We start from the raw sequence: 14,853 nt of genomic DNA, 5'->3' as shown, positions 1-14,853 counted from the left end.
TAACTACCCTTCAGTATCTGCAAAGAGAGAGTACTACTAAGACAAAAGAGGGGAGGGGGGGGGGGGGTGCAGCGTTCAAAGCACATCAGCGTGCATAAATACGAAAATGTTTTTATCTATCACGTACTTGACATTTTAAAGCTTTTCATATTTGCTATTAAAAAACCAATGAAATTCACAGAAAAAACCATAGGTTATAGTGGATATATAGTTAGAAATTTGCATTTAGAAAACCTTGAAAATTCAATGAAAAAACCATTGGTTTTAGGCCATATATAGTTAGGAATTAGCATTTACAAAACCTTATTTTACTCGCATAAAACCATTGAAATTCCATATATAGTTAGAAGCGCTAACTATATATCGCGCACCCGCAATCCACTGCTGATGATGTCACATATTACATCATTCATGACATGGTCAGTGACATCACTGATGACATCACTGATGACATCTCAAATGACATCACTGATGACAACTCAAATGACATCACTGATGACATCTCAAATGACATCACTGATGACATCACTGATGACAACTCAAATGACATCACTGATGACATCTCATTTGTCATCACTGATCACATCACTTATGTGATAATACAATGAACCTCTTCAGACTCTAATATAACCTTACATACACTCAGTATAAACAGACACTCACAGACTGTCACTCATCCATGGAGTTACTCACACACCTACTCAGTCATGCAAAGAATCAATCACACCTCCATTTCCTCAACTATAAAGTTATACACATCTTACTTATTCAAACATATAATAACACATATTTATTCTCTTATATAATCCCTGATACAAGCTCACAGTGATCGATACAGCCACTCACACATTCACTGGCTCTTATGTTCAGTTATTTATATATCTCAACTCTCACATGTATTGTGTTTTACATACGTACTTACTTGCTCATGTAGCAATGAGAAATCCATTCACTCACCAACACACCCATGCATAGTCAACCGCCCATATAGCTGTTTCCACATGCACTCTTGAACTCATACTCCTAGTGAATCAACTGCTTACACATCTATGCACAGAGTCACGCACCTCCCAGCCACCCACACACACACTCAGCCTCCCATTCAAATACTTGGGCAACCAATCAATAACCCATATGGCCACTCTTATAGCTACTGATCAACACATGCAGCAGCTTACACAACAACAAACATACTGATGCACAAATTAAGACAGTTTAGTCACTAACCCATGCACTCAGTGAGACACATTTAATCACTCACTCATACAGTCAGTCATGCACCTACTAAATTCTTCATCCAGACACTTATACATCCACTCATTCTTCAATATGTGAAACATATTTTAACTTTACAGAAACATACAGTCACTGGGTGTTGTCATCAGTGATGTCATCAGTGATGTCATTTGAGATGTCATCAGTGATGTCATTTGAGTTGTCATCAGTGATGTCATTTGAGATGTCATCAGTGATGTCATTTGAGTTGTCATCAGTGATGTCATTTGAGATGTCATCAGTGATGTCATCAGTGATGTCACTGACCATGTCATGAATGATGTAATATGTGACATCATCAGCAGTGGATTGCGGGTGCGCGATATATAGTTAGCGCTTCTAACTATATATGGAATTTCAATGGTTTTATGCGAGTAAAATAAGGTTTTGTAAATGCTAATTCCTAACTATATATGGCCTAAAACCAATGGTTTTTTCATTGAATTTTCAAGGTTTTCTAAATGCAAATTTCTAACTATATATCCACTATAACCTATGGTTTTTTCTGTGAATATATATATATATAAAATATATATATATATATATTCATTCACTGAAACAAACTAAATGTAATGTTACTGTTAGGCTGAGATTTCACTTATACCAAACCAGTGGAATTCAGCAGTTATAGTTAACTGAGCTAATTATAACTTACGCCTGCGTAATGCACTGCTTATGACCTCTTATATTACATCACTCGTGATATGGTCAGTAACATCACTGATGACATCTCAAATGTGCCTCCTGGCCCTTTTTTCAATGGGAATGCATGCCTTGCGGCTCCCCTTAGGGCCACCGGGCGCTGATTTCAGCCCACTGGACCCCATCCCCTGGGGCCTGGCCATTTTTGGGGGGGTTTAATCAATTGAAGGCAAGGGGGCAAAGAGGTCCCCCTCCCAGGTCGAGTTCAGCCACAAGACCCCATCTCCTGGGGCCTGGCCTCTCTTTTTAAATTAAGAAAAATAATAATGATGGGAGGGGGGCCATGCAGCCCTTCTGCTGGGCCGATTTTGGCTCTGCAGACCCAGTTCCCCTTAGCCCGGCCTCTGTTGCGGGTGAGTTGGTCCCACCCAGGGCACCCACTTGTCACTGTTGAGGACCATGGGGGGAGCATCACTGAACCCAAGGACCCTGCTAGCTCCCCTCATCCTGCCAGAGTCATGAGGGCATTGCTGTGGCCGTCCAGCCGCTATCGCAATGTCCGTCCGACCACTGTGTTAGAACTTTTGCAGTCGTACTGCCATTGTACCACCGCAACTGCCCCGCAGTGGTAAGGGGCTCACAAAATGCTGGTGGTGCTGCGGTAGCACCACCATGTATATTGCGAGTTTCAGGACTGCCAGTGGTGTCATGGAGGTTCTTCCTCAATGAAACTGCTGGCAATCATGAGACAAAGGGGGCCCTTCAGTGCCCCATCATGGCCCATGCATGGGGTGCAATATGCCCCCCCTGTGTGCATGCACCCCCAGTTTTGGCATAGCATGGACTAGTCCATGCGGTGCTGGAGCGCACTGTGGCAGACCTGCAGCTGTGCGTTTCTAAGACATATATAGGTGCCTTTGAAAGGCACTTCCCAAGGTCTGCCTCGTTGCTAGCCTGTTAGACCATGAAAAACTCGTAATCTGGTAAGCGGGTGGCAGCCCTGTTTGGTGATCCTGGAACGGGGCTGTGGTATGGCTTCCCACTCCAGGACCGCCAAACACGTAATTGGGACCTAAGTATGTTAATTAAATAGAGAAAAACTATTAACTTACATATTCAAAAAATAATCTGTAGCTCACAGACCTCAATATGAAAATGGAATGTGTGAATGTATTACTTATGAATCTACATTACAATATGTAAGTGGACAAGCAGGCACAAAGAAAAGATAATTAGTAAATACTGCTTATATGCGCAAAGGTACTAGCTCTAATTTATCCTGTGTATTTACTGCATATACATGCTTAGCAGTCATAACATGAAAGGGATTACCTTGCATTATCTACTCTTACTACATGCGGAGCATGGTAACAAACTGGAATACTTAATATTTAATACTGATACATGCCAAGAAGGCAGAGACCTTAAAATAATTTACAACTCATGATGACTACTGCCATACGATATATTTGAACTGTACATCTACTAAATGAGGACATAGTAGTGTAACAGAAATGGTACTTTTGTTTGAAAACACGTAAAAAAGAAAACAATGATAAATTGTCTTTGTGTAATGTTTATTAAATAATATCAGATATCACTGTAGTAGTCTACTATTAATTTACGATCTACAATTAATCGACCATAAGGCACATGTTTAACTTGCTTTATATTACCATGTATCGCTATATTAATTACAAGTTTGTATTTCTGATACCTGAAAAATTATGGGTAATATTGTTTGAAACTCTTGAACTTTTGAAATGTTTGGTTAGCTCTGAAAATAACTTTTCTTCTTTTTTTTGTACATTTGTTCTTACAAGGGCAATATGATCAACCAAAACAATACTCTCATAAGGACAACATAGGTATAAAAAAAACAGGGATGTTGTGGAGGACACTGTAGAACCATGAAAAACTCATGATGGATCGTCATATCTCTTTCTCTGTTTTGCAGCAATGAAAGTATAGCAGAGGAGAGCGTATGTCGCTGTACTGCTATCTTGCTCTATCATTTTCCGATTCAGCCTGAGAAGCTGTATTGGCACTGCAGAATCTTGGCAAGCTACTGGTGGAGGGGCTGGTGTAGCAGATTTAGAAGTTGCTACTGCCGGGACAGAGGCAGCAATTGTTGGTAGAGGTGTTGTCAAAGCACAAGATGTTATAGGTGTTGCAGAAGAGGCCACTGCTGATGTTCCTTCTTTTGCCTCTTCTATCTCCTTCTGATGCCTGCTTTCCACGTGTGACAACCTGGTGGTATTAACTGCCTGCATGTGTTCTCTCATTTCTGTGGTACCGTTGTCATAAGAAATAACTTTATTGGATAGCTTGCAGGTATCAAGATTTGAATTAATATTTTACCCTCTAGATGGCAATGAAAACAAATCCCATGCAATGCATTCCTTTAATTTATTCCTCTGCTTCGCCTCTTGCAACACCACAGGATCATCTTCAGCCATTGCAGTTCTCCAAAAGTTCAAAGGTAGCTTCAGAACAAAAAATATTCCCTCAGCCAAGGGGCACAGGCTTCTCTTTTGAAGATGCCAAATTGAATGGGCCTAAGGGGTAGAGGCTTCTTGTTTCCTACAATTGACAGAGCTCTAAGCCAATTAAATGCTGTATTACAAAAAGCAAAAATACAGCAGTGGTAACGCAATACTATTAGTGTACCTGTATAGTTCACAAACACAAGCCACAGTTACAATACTAACTCATATACCATTAAAAAGCATAACTAGCCATGAAACCATTTAGCTATTTCTAAAATACATAATATTTATTTAGTGTAAATAGCATTCAAAACATTTACGACTGTACCATGGTACATTTGAACAAACGCAAGTGAAAGCTACATGTTCATGCAGACGAAGCTAATGCTCCTAATCATCTTTGATCTTTATAAAAAGTACAGCTGTACTTAAAAAAATCAAAAGAAGTAAAAACATAATAACAACCTATTTATGATTAGAGACAATTTCTGTTTACAAAAAAACTACAAATTCAATGAAAAAACATTAGGTTTAGGATTAGCTATAGTTAGGAAAACATAATTCATTATTTCTATACAAAACCAACTAAAAGTACACAAAGCTTAGAAATTCAAAAGTTAGAGTTTTAACTAGGGCTCCTGGTTTTATGGTATTTATTGTTTTAGTATTTCCATCTGTATTTATCCATATTTATTTTTTGCCCACTTTATCAGTATTTATCCATATTTATTTGATGTTTTGTGGATAAATAAAGTTGTGAAACTGTACATTATAAAAGACTTAATGTTAAAGGTCGAAGACCAAGAAAACCGATCAAGGAGAAACAATTTGCGTTTTCTTGGGATTCCCAAAAGCACAGAAGGAAACAATCCAAGGGGCTTCATGTCCAGCCTTCTTAAATCAGCATTCCCTGAACTCAAATCTTGGGAAATGGTCAGGGAAATACATCGTGCCCATCGCTTTCCTTTAACACTACCGAAACGCTCTGACAAACCACCTCAATATCCTAGGGCTCTGTTGGTCCACTTCGGGAACTTCCTACTACGAGAAGCTATTTATGACTTGGCTAGGCCTACAAGCAAAAGGGAACACAAGGGATTCATGTTCTTTGTTAGACCCGATTTTGCCCATGCAACTGTAGAACGCAGGTGGCGAATGCGACAACTTTTCACTCCCTTCGAAAAAATCGGAGCGACAGTTTTGCTGCAAAATCCAGCTCGCCTTAAAATAAGCTTCAGGGGAACAATGAGAAGCTTCACAAGCGAAATCCAGGCAGAGACTTACCTAAAGGAAATCTCAGAGACTGGGAAACGAAATAATAGCAAATAGTAAAAAACCTTTAAACATAAGGAAAAGCAGAAATTCTAAGACATTGACACTGCGGTGCAAATATGTAAATAGTCTGGAACCATGAATTTGTAAAAATATGGGTCACAATCTGGAGAGGCGGCGGGGGTGGAAACTATTAAAGCTTATTAATAAAATATGATATTAATATTTGGTCTTGACTAAATGTATAGTGAAATGGTTAATCTTATAAATGAGCACCCACCGCCCTCCAATCTGTATATTCAGGGTATATATGGCCAGGCCACAGGGCGAGCTGAAGCGTACTGATTATACAGACACCCACACCTGGGTACTTTGGGACCCAAGACGCCTCATTGGGTAGTAAGAGGGGGGAGGTGGGGGGTCAAGGCGGAGGAAGGTAGGGAAGGGAAGGAAAGGAAGGGGGGGGCCAAGGGATGATACACACTCAAGAGGATAGGTGTAGGGTCTGGAAAGAAGCTAAATTACTATAGGCATATAAAGGAATGACAACACACAAGATGATAGATGTAGGGTCTGGAAAAGGGCTAATATACTATTGGGATATAGATTCGCTTGGGTAAGAAGGGTTAAAAAAAAACAATCACGGCTACAACTCAAAGAAAGATCTACAAGAGAGATGGCTAGATTAAGAATTGTCTCATTAAATATCTGCGGCCTAAATGACTTAAAAAAGAGGCAAACGGTAGCAGAAGGGCTGCATGCTATGGAGGCCAATATAGTCTGCTTACAGGAGACACATATAGGGGGGGACAACAACATTTGTTAAAATTATTAGGGTACCAACTCATAACCGCTACCACACAGGGAACTCGAACAAAGGGGTTGGCCATCCTTGCGAAAGGGGGCGTCTTACAATTTAACTGATCACTTGCAGACACGTTTGGAAGCTGGGCCATTACAGAGTGCCACTACAATAATGAGCAAAACATTGTGACCATATGTACCGTCTGTGGGAATGTGGGGGATGACCCAGATATTCTGCTGAGTATCTCTAATGAGTTGGTACATTGGCCCTTACCTCTAATTGTATTTGGAGACCTTAACCTCCACCTACCGGGGGATTGGACTGCGGGCCCTGAAATTAAATACCAAGCGAGGAAACCTAAAGTCTTTAGGGCATTTAAAGATCTGTGCGAGCTACATGGCCTGATGTATCGATGGCAATTGGGGCACCCCGGGGATCATGGATACACTTACTTTTCTCACCCTCACTCACCTCCTGACCGGTTGGATTACACACTCCTATCGAACTCAGTCAGGGACAGCTGCACTGTAAGGAACCTGAGGGTACTATCAGATCACAACCCATTAGAACTGAATATAGCATGTAGCAGCGGCACTCCCACTAGAAGCTCTTGGACCAAGAGGTTCGCCAGGAGCTGCAGACCATGCAATTGGCACTGCAGTCGGCGCAACCTACACATCGTCTAGGTCATCAATTGGATCCGCTCTTTTGTAATTGGGGGGGCATCAAGGCCGATCCCCCTGTCCCGATGGTTTGGACTGACCACTACTTGGTACCTTTCCGTTTTAAATTCATGGAGGGAAGTAACCTGGAGAAAGAAATTGGCACTAAAAAGAAACAGAGGAAATGGGCTAAATTTTCTTCAGACACTTTTGGTGCCAGTCTAATACAGGGGGCCCCCCTGATGGGCTTGGCATCACTATTGATGAAGCTTGCGCGGCCCTGGACAAACGTATTAAGACGGCCGTAGATCAGACTGCCCCCTGGTCTAGTAATGGCCCGGTGTGCCGCACTAAATCGGCTGCCTGGTTTCAGGCTGAATTGAAGGAAACCAAGACAGCTTGCAAACGTATGGAAAGATCCTGGAGAAAGGGCTACCTTCCGGAGGCGGGTAAGGCGTACAAGACAGCCTCAGGGGTTATTATGCCTTGATTAGGAAAACCCGATCGGTCTACTACACCAACCGTATTGATAAGGCTGAGTGTTCGACTAAGGAACTCTTTGTAGTTTATAAGGAGATATCATTGTTGGCTTTAAGAAGCAAACAAGTTGGCTCCTCTGCGCAAACATACAACCAGATTGCTGATTTTTTCTACAAAAAAGTGCAAGATATTTATACCACCTTTCCTAGTGAGGCCAGGACTGGCCTCAGCGGTGACACACCAATGGAAGGGGGTATCTTGGAGAAAGACAGCATTAGGACATTCTGGGCCCCGGATGAGGCAATGCTAATTGCAGTAGCGAGGGGAGTTAAATTTGGCTCCCCCAGGGATCCGGCTCCTGCTAAGATTTTGAGTGGCAGCATGGAACTATTGGCACCCTATGTCAAGCACCTTTTAACTCTGTCATTTGAATCTGGCAGGGTACCGAACACATGGAAGCAGGCTGTTGTACTTCCACTCAAGAAAAAGCCACAAATTAGCATAACTCAACTTAGTAATCTGCGCCCGATCTCCCTTCTCCCCTACTTCTCTAAGGTAGCCGAAAAACTGGGTAACCATCAACTGACGGCACACATCGAAGCGCATAGGCTTCTCCATCCCTCCCAGGCCAGCTTCCGTGCCTATCACTCGACCGAATCTGCCCTCCTCTTCTCCACAGAGGCGCTGAGGAAACACGTAGACGAGGGACAGACAGCGGCGCTGATTCTTCTCGATCCCAGCGCCGCGTTCGACACGGTAGCCAATCACACCTTGCTACAGTGTCTGAGGAGAAGTGGAGTGAATGGGAGGGCTTGGTCATGGTTGGAATCTTTCCTCCATGACCGCAGCTTCTATGTGGAACAGGGTGTATATAGGTCAGAGGTTTTTCACCTGAAGCAGGGAGTTCCCCCGGGCTCTAGTCTTAGCCCCACCCTGTTCAATCTGTACGTAGCGCCGGTGGCTGCTATTACTGAGCAGTATGGGATAGAGGTGGTGACATATGCCGACGACACGCAGCTGGTTGTGGCTCTGTCGCAGCCAGCTGAGCACGCAGCCAGCAGATTTGCATCCTGCCTTCAAGATCTGGCTGGCTGGATGGCTAACAACTGTCTCAGACTGAACGGGGACAAAACCGAGGTGCTCATCGTTAGCAGGTCCCCCTCGGTGTGGACCTCTGCCTGGTGGTCGCAGGCTTTGGGCCCATTACACGTCCCCAAGGATCATGTGAAGAACGTAGGCATGTGGATAGATTCCAAAATGTCCTTTGATTATCACACTCGGCGCGTTGCAGGAACGTGTTTTGGAATCCTCTGCAGTCTGAGAAGGACACTCGACCTTCTCCCAGTGTCAGCCAGAAGGGCCCTGGTCCATGCCTTGGTTACATCTAGGCTGGACTATGGGAATGCCCTATACCTGGGAGCTAACGCGAGTTGCATCCTTAGACTGCAGCATATCCAGAACGCAGCCGCGCACCTTGTGCTGCAGCTGCCCAGGAGAGCCTCTTCAAAAAGGGCCTTGGAGACATTGCATTGGCTCCCCATCAAGGAACGTATCGAGTTCAAAGCACTCTGTGTCACTCACAGGATCGTTCATGGTAAGGGTCCGGGCTTCCTGTGCAACCTGCTTCTCCCGTTGAAGCCTACCCGGCTCCTGCGCTCTATGGGTGCTGGCCTGCTCTCGGTCCCTAGAATCAATAGGGCGAGAATGGGAGGGAGATCCTTAGCCGCACGGAGATGGAACACCCTCCCACTCAGGCTTCGTGTGGAGTCCTCGGAGGTGGTGTTCCGGAAGGAGCTGAAAACTTTCCTGTTCCCTAGGCCTCAATCTTTGTCGGCGCAGGGCTTTTCTATTTCTATCTGCTCAGAGTGCTGCTCAGTCCTTTGATAGCGCGGGAACACACTGGCAAGTGTAACCAGGCGCTTTAGAAACTCAGAATTATTTTTTATTCATAAGAGCTTTTTTAAGAAATGAGGAGTACTGCCGACATATGAGAGAGTGGCTACCATCTTTTTTAGAAATAAATCTGGGTAGCGATCCTATTGAGGTAGTATGGGATACGATGAAGGCTGGTATTAGATGGGAGACACTGCAATTTTCAGTCCGCACAAATAGAAAAGGCAAGCAGCAACTAGCCACGCTACAACAGAACTTGAATAGAGCGGAGGCACACTTGATTATAGCTGTACAAACAGGACAGGGTACGGATGAATTAGCGCAAGTGACCATTGCTAGAAACTGGATATCTGAGATCTTTACGGAGAAAGCCATCACCAAAGCTACGATTTATAAAGAAAAATCTTATGAACTTAGTGAACAAGTCAGACACCAGCTAGCAGTGCGTACAAGGGAGGAGCCAACTGGGAATATGATTAAGTCTATTAATGATAGTGATGGCGTGCTGAGATTAGAAGAGTCTGAAATTAGAGCGGCTTTTCAAAGATATTATTTAGAACTGTATATGAAACTGCTAAGGGATCAAGAGGAAACGGGGGAATATCTAGCTCAAGATTTGAGCGTGCACCTGGAAAAAGAGGAGCAAGATGGATTGGATTCCCCCCTTAGCTGGGATGAAATATTATTTTTCACTGAAATCAATGACAGTTGGTAAAGCAGCAGGGGTAGATGGGATTCCTACAGAGTTTTTTGTTGAATTCGCAGAACAACTTAAAACAACTATGTTGGAGCTCTTCAAATCCATATTCCAGGGAGGGAACTCACCTCCATCTTGGTCCACTGCAAAGATTATGATCTTCCTGAAGAAAAATAAAAACCCCTTGGAAATGGGCTCCTATCGCCCTATAACTTTGATTAATGGAGACTCGAAGATTTACTCCAAACTTCTTGCAGGGCGACTGGCACCGATAATCCATAAGATTGTGTCAACCCGGCAACATGGGTTTATCCCTGGTAGATCGACAACTGATCATGTGCAGAGAGTGATCTCCCTATTTGACTATGCAGAGACAAAAGGAGACCCTATGGCCCTTATCTTACTGGACGCGGAAAAGGCGTTTGATAGGTTCTCCAAGAAGTTTCTATGGGCAGCTATGTCAAACCGTGGAGTAACTAATGGATTTATTAAGGCCATCCAAGGACTCTGTCAACCTGAGCTCTAGGTTTGCAATAAATGGGACTTTGTCCGAGAGCTTTATGATCACGAGGGGAACCAGACAAGGGTGCCCCTGCTCGCCTCTCCTATTTGCAGTGTATATCGATCATTTTATCCGCAAACTTGAAAGCCATCCCCTTGTGACACCTATTATGATCAATAATTATGATACAAAAGTTCTAGCTTACGCGGACGATATAACTTTAGTTACCACCGACCATAACAAGGCAATTAAGATTGTCGAGGAGGAGGCGCTACGATTCGGCAACACTTCCGGATATAAACTGAATACAGGGAAAACTCAGATTCTCATCAATGATAAAATAGAGATGAGGGATAATAGAGTAGTAGAGCATGCAGTTTATCTTGGTGTCAGTATAAGCTCCAAGGTAGATAAAATTGTAGAGATAAATCTCGACCCATTAATAGTGCGCACCAGAAAAGACCTTATTAGACTGGATAATTTACATCTGACTATTGGCGGCAGGAGCAATTTGATTAAAATGCTCGTCTTACCTAGATTTTTATATATTTTTTAGAATAATTTGTCTTGAGTTCTCTCTGCAATACTTAAAAAATATTGAATCTCTGTTTTCTAGATTTATTTAGGGGTTCAAGAGACCTCGGAGGGTTCTCAAATGGATTATGCTACCGAAAGAAAGAGGGGGGTTAGCTATGCCAAAAATTAGGATTTACTACTGGGCAACGGAGGCCAAATATTGTGTGAATCTGATAGCTAATGAATCTAGCAACCTCTTAATCCCAACCCCACAGGAAATGATACTGGGGGATAGAAGCAATGGGTGTTTATGGCGCCATGTCAATGATACTAAAATCGGGGAAATTTACAAGAACTTTAATAGCACATTACCGGCATTATGCTAGGTGGCAGACTAATCTAGCGGTGCAGCTAGTAACCCACGCACGTGCGTTAGAGCTCTCACAAAAATGGCTTATGTAAATTAAATTACAAGCGCAATTTTATAAAACATTTTTTGCCATATACTACACCCCCTATAAAATTGCCAAATGGGCAACTGGACAGGGAACTACTTGTCCACGCTGCTCACTGGTTGAAGCCGATATCATTCATATGTTTGCCTCTTGTTTGGCACTTACTAATCTTAGGATAAATATATCTAAATTTCTATCTGAGATATTCCATTCAGGAATTACTATTTCCTCTGAAGAAATATTATTCGGAGTGGCCAGAATTGAGTGGCCAATACACCAACAGGGGGTGATCTTTGTAGCTATGGCAGCTCTCAAACTATGTATAGCCTCCTCATGGCTGGACCTTCAACCACCAGCCTTCACGCAATGGAGGGCTAGATTACTTGCAATCTGTAGTGTGGAGGTGGCCATATATAAAAATAAAGGGTTTAAAAAAAAAAAAAGAGGCATGCAGATCTGGGAACCATTGCTACAGTGGACACAAGCTCACGCTTAATGGCAATACGCCGGCAGAAAGGGGTACCTCAAAGGAATTAGAGGGACCTTGAATTCAGCCTAGCTAATATTATTTTCATATAAGACTATGATGCTGCCTGCTTCTTTTTTCCTTTTCGGGTCTCACACTTTACAGAATATGTATGATTTAATTTGTCTTGGAAATCCTTTTTTTTTGTCTATTTCTGGTGGTTTAACCTGAATTTGTATCATGAACTTGGTCTTCGGGGGAGGGGAGGAGGGGTGAGTGTATTAATTGTCAAAATGTGAATAAAAACTTTTTAAATTAAAAAAGGTAAAACTGTACATTTCCATATTTCTTTAACTGATAGAGGCACATTCCTACTTTGTTGTATGTCTGTTTTAGCTATTTCAGCTGCCAAATATTATATAACAAAACGTCCACTGGTAAATATTAGTATTATACCACAAATGTATGTGGACACTTGGAATTATTAAATTGCAATCTGTTTCTTTCATTTCCCATGCTGTCCATCTGCTCAGCTGTTGGCCTATAATTCATGAAAGACAGCAGAGTCACTTAAAAGAAGTCACATTTTCAGTATTTACTCACTTTAAAAAATAAATGCAGACAGAAAAAATGTTGTTTTCTGTCTCTATTCATCTGTAAAAATCTGTAAGAATGGAAAACTGGGAGCCTTAGATATAACTTAAAGTTACAATTTGCACTCTGAGCAAAACACACTAGAAGTCCTGCACCTCTGTACACAGTATTGTCAACTTGCTGGTCAAAGTAAATTAACTACAACTTGTGTCACCCGGCCAGAGCTCATAGTTGCTCTCGACGGGTAGGAACATAACATGTTGTCAGCTGCGGTCCATGCAGGTGACAGCAGTGGGGCGGGGGGCGTATAAGGGGTGATTTTGAGGGACGATATAGAGGGAAAATTAAATAAATAATTCATTTCCCCTCTGCATCGTCCCTCGAAATCCCCCATTACACAGCCCCACCGATGTTACCTGCAGGGACTGCAGCTGCATTTTTTCCATGCCACGTTCTCAAACATGGAAAAACACAGAATTTCTCCAGATAGATAGTAGTTAGGAGCAATGCCGGCTGCTGCTGCACCTGAGATGGGTGCAAACAGGGGAATCAATGGGAAAATGGGACCACTTGCAGGGGTCTGATGGGACTGCAAGGGAATCCCCAAGGAAAAACAAATCTGTGGCTGTCCTAAGTGGGTAAAATTCACAAAAAAGGAAAAAGTGAATAATAAATACATGGCCAGAGACACTCATTTATTATTCACTGCTCCTAGGAAGGAGCGTCCCATAATGCCCAAGGACATTTTTAAAGAATATATTGCCTAACTTTCAGCTGGAGTTCAGAGCCTCCTTGTCGTGGAATTAATGGCTGTATTTTATAGCTTGGAAATATAAAATACGAAACTCAAAGACATGTTGATGCTTTGTTTTTTAAAACAATACTTTTTATGACAATTTTTTTTAATTAAACAATGCTCTATGTGATTTACTAAAAAATAGATTTCATTATAATTATTGTTTTTGTTTGACAAAGGCAATACATGTGTTTTGTGTATGTTGCCATCCTGACCCCTTCATAAAAACTATAGACCGGCTTCTTATATCTTGTTGTTCCGACCTGCTGACAAAATCAGTAGGCTTCTCTTACTTAAAATGCCACACAGGCCTAGCCAACGGACAACCATGCACTTGGTAATACAGTTCATGGTTTTGCCTGCTCATTAAGGGTTGAATGCAGGGTTTAATTGGCAATCAGGCCTGCAGTCAATTTCACACCCTGCACACCCAGCACGGCCGAAGGCCATGTGCGCTGTGGGTTTGGCTGCCAACAAGGGATGAATGCAGAGCCGGGCCTTTGGCTGTGCATGGAGTTGAGTTGGCCAAAGGGGCAGGTCTGTGGCCAGGATATGAGTACAATTCTCCACAGGCAACCAGCCCCCTCTGTCGTAATTTGACAGTGATCAGGTTAGCGTTCAGCTTTGCTACATGAATTTCCCCTTATCTTGATCATGATGTTCGGAGGCCATTTTGAGAACACTGGCGTCCATTTTCCATGAACGCGCTGCCTCGTGGTCAGCATGCCCTTTTGTCCTTTCTCTGTACCACTGACCACCTAGCTTGCCCAGCAACAGGCTGTTTTTAGTACTGGTCAAGCTTGCACATGCGTAGTCAAACCCTCTATGCTAGTGGACAGTCATTACTTAGGAATGGTCCCCAAAACTGACCAGTAGTGTTATAACTCCTCCCATAAGCTGGCTGTGTTCCAAAAATGTCCTTATATGTACCTAAACTGAGCAAATGTGTTCCGCCTACTCTTTTTATTACTGTAAAACTGTATAAAGAGGTCTCGCACCAATGTTCGGGGTGATACTTCTTGCATTGCCGAAGGGTGCTGTAGGAATGTACCACCACCCCATGGGGTCCTAATAAACTAGTCTTTTGCATTTCTAGTTTCCGTGCCAACTTCTGTTTTACGGTGTTAAGCAGTTTTGCAGAATATGTAGGTCTGGAGAACCCAATACCACAAATTGGCGACCACGAAGGGACTCATCTGCGACTTGGATGCCCGAAGGAGAGGTCGTGATGAAGGATTGGAAACTGGCCATGGACGCGTACGCTGCCACTGAGTGACCCGAGTCTTGGCACCCATCGGTGTTTTCTTCC

The sequence above is a fragment of the Lissotriton vulgaris genome, chromosome 6 (assembly GCF_964263255.1).
Source record: "Lissotriton vulgaris chromosome 6, aLisVul1.2, whole genome shotgun sequence".
In the NCBI taxonomy this organism is placed as follows: domain Eukaryota; kingdom Metazoa; phylum Chordata; class Amphibia; order Caudata; family Salamandridae; genus Lissotriton; species Lissotriton vulgaris.
Note: the sequence above shows the minus strand (reverse complement) of the source record.